The sequence below is a fragment of the Talpa occidentalis genome, unplaced genomic scaffold (assembly GCF_014898055.3).
Source record: "Talpa occidentalis isolate TD23 unplaced genomic scaffold, MPIMG_talOcc4v2.1 talOcc4.15, whole genome shotgun sequence".
In the NCBI taxonomy this organism is placed as follows: domain Eukaryota; kingdom Metazoa; phylum Chordata; class Mammalia; order Eulipotyphla; family Talpidae; genus Talpa; species Talpa occidentalis.
Window position 1 is genome coordinate 37,615,565 of NW_023601543.1, and position 3,129 is coordinate 37,618,693.

A 3,129-nucleotide genomic window follows, 5' to 3' on the forward strand; every position below is an offset into this window, starting at 1 on the left:
TATTAACTTTAACATGAGTTAGTCACACAACAAATATATCAAAAAGGGTAACTTTTCTTTTTTTAAATTAGAAAAGTACTTATTGTATGCTATAAAAGTTCTTTTAAAAAGGTATCTTTAATCTGGATCTTCTTTAAGGCTATTAATTGTTACCCTGTCCTCAAATTGCCATATGAGTGTATTCCACTTAGCTGGGTGCCATAATATGACCAGGAAAAATGAAGAACAAGTGATTAAGTAATATTTGGGACTTCCTTTATGGAGCAAAAACACACTCCTTGTTCGTAAAGAAGTCCATATAGATCTTAATCACTGTGCATTTGTAGGGAAGAAGTCCTAATCAAAGAAGAAGAAATGAAGCATACAGAAATGGGAGCACATTTTGGAAACTTTTAATCTCATGGAAAAATAAGCAATAAATTGTTTGCTACTTCAACATTGTAGCTAATAGCAGGCAGCTTTTAAACTCATACATAGAATACAAACATGCACACCTTTGGTTTTATTTTTTCATGAGTTATTTATTCTTTAATTCTCCTGAAAAAAAGACAAGAACAGTTTTTATTGTTAGAGAATCTTCTCTCTCCTGTGTGATATTTATCATCTGTAGAACCGACTTCATTTTGCGGAGTGAATTGGTATCTCATCTTTTAAACTGTATTGTGACTTATATAGCAAGATCAGTGAAATGTGGTGTAATGCCACTCATAGAAGTCATAAAATTTCACTTCAATTTGATCTAAATAGCAAAGCATTTTGTAATAACTCCCTTTTTCTCATTTAAAGAACCAAAAATAATTTAGCAAGGAATCAGGAAAAAAAGATTAAAAATATGAAGGTCATAGCGAAAATTTATATGTCTGCCTTTATTCACAGAAATACATCTTCGACTTGATAGTTATTGCACACTCTAATTTTTCATATCCATAGACGATGAAACTCCACAGAAAATCGAACACTGGTAAAAACAAATACTTCAACATTCATTGAAATGATGCTACTTGGAGGAAGGAGGCAAGTAAAAACCAAAAGCAGAAAGAGAAAATTCTGAAATTTAGCCTATATATATATGGGCTATGACTAAATGATTTTAAATGTCCTTCACAAACAATAGTACATCAATTGATTCTATCTGGAGGAATTCAGTAAATGAGAGGGGTGAATATTCCAGAATTACAGGACACAGTCCAATTTAATCTTGGATGATACAATCTATTTCCACTTAAAAAAAAAAAAGCCCCTTTTTCCTTTTTCCTTGACAGCTTCTATTAACTTTTAAAATTCAAAGGTGATGTCATTACCATCTATTAATTTACAGGGCGGAGGAGACTGATATATTATGAACTGTCTATTTTGGAAGATGTACATAAAAATTTGTCATTTGATTTATAATTGAAAGCTCAGTTTAAGGATTCTGTTCTGTTTTAAAGATGGCTGCCCCATTCGTGATTGCTATACACTAAGTCAAAGTTACTCTGCAGACTATATGAAGTTGCTATGGGATCTTTGCTGTCATCTATATGCCACACATATTTTACCTAATGGAAGTGGGTCATGATAAAGAAATGATACGATTTTAATTTTGTATTGCACACATACCTCTGCTGTTACACAATGTTGGAAGAATGAGCATCTCTTCCACCTGTTTCTGTCAATGGCTAAAAGGCACTATATGATTATGTAGGAAGAAGTAGTTACATTTTTCATTTCAAGAAGGGATCACCTATGTCAGATAATCTGTGGTTTTAAGGCAGACTTAGATCAGCTTCCCTCTTGACTTGTGCAAGGCAAAATAAAGAATTGGAAAGTAGAAAGCTTTTTAATTTTTTTTTAATTGAGGGAACATTGTAATTTAGAGGTATAGGAATTCTTTTTCAGGTATTGTTACCATACAACGCTCACCGATATAACACCCATAGTCCTTCACCAGAGTGCACTGTACTCCATTTCTACTTTAATCTCAGCCTTCCCCTCTCCCCCACTGGTAGTCTCAGTTTTACAGCCAGATTTCTAGAATTTGTTATTGGCTTGGATTTATTTACTCTTTGTTTTGTTTCTCTGGATTGAGTGACACTATATTGTATTTGTCTTTCTCCTTCTGATTTATTTCACTTAGCATAATTCCCTCCAGTTCCATCCAAGTTGTCAAAAACAGCAAGAGTTTATCTTTTTCATAGCTGGGTAATATTCTATTGTGTATATATACACCATATCTTCCTGATAGTAAAGTAGAAACTTTTAATGTGGTCTCCACTATACACTTTGCAACTTGCTTGTCTTACCCATCTGCCTGGCAATTACACTGTGTCCTTTAAGTATTCTATATCCCTCACCACAATCTCTGCATGTTATACTACAAACAAAAACTCACAATCAATTTATATCCCAGAAATTGTTCATATTTCTTATTCTACTCAAAAACAGAGTTCCATATTCTCTTTAGAAGACCCTTGTTTCTTAAAACAAAAAAAAAAACAAAAAAAAAACTTGACTTATTTGGTTCCCCTATATTCCTGCTATAAGTGAAACCATCCAATATTTTTTCTTTTCCTTCTGACTTATTTCACTGCACATAATTTCTTCTAGCTCTATCCATGTTGCTGTGAATGGCATGAGTTTATCTTTTTGATTGCTGCATAATATTCCATTGTGTATAGCCATCAGTGTAAAAAAATAATAACTGTGTTTGCTTTGACAGCACATATACTAAAACTGGAATGATACAGAGAAGATTATCATGGCCCCATGCAAGGATGACATGCAAATTCGTGAAGCCTTCCATATTTTTGAAAGAAAAAGAAAAAAACCAGATGGTCTCACTCATAGCAGGAATTTAGAAAACCTAAATAAGGGTCCAGGAAAAAGACTAAATATAATAAAGTAAAAAAAAATCAAAATCAACAAGCAACTATAAACCAGAGACACAATGGGGGGGGAGTGGGATCAAGGCAAAGGGGGTGGGAATTGTATGGGGACTGTAACCAAGATGAAAATGCATACGTTGTGCAAAAATGAAAAATGATGTAAAATATGTATAAAATTAAAAAAAATAATAACAGTATGAAACACAACAAAGCAAAACCAGACAATTATAAATCAGAGACATCCTGCAGGGGAGGAGGAGGGAGA

The 3,129-nt window shown here is 33.2% G+C and overlaps 1 non-coding gene across 1 annotated transcript; it reads left to right on the plus strand.

Moving 5' to 3' along the window:
- Positions 1-2,682: 2,682 nt before the first annotated feature.
- Positions 2,683-2,788, plus strand: LOC119246886 (U6 spliceosomal RNA). Its single transcript, XR_005125624.1, has one exon. It is a non-coding gene; the product is annotated as a U6 spliceosomal RNA (small nuclear RNA).
- Positions 2,789-3,129: the final 341 nt, after the last annotated feature.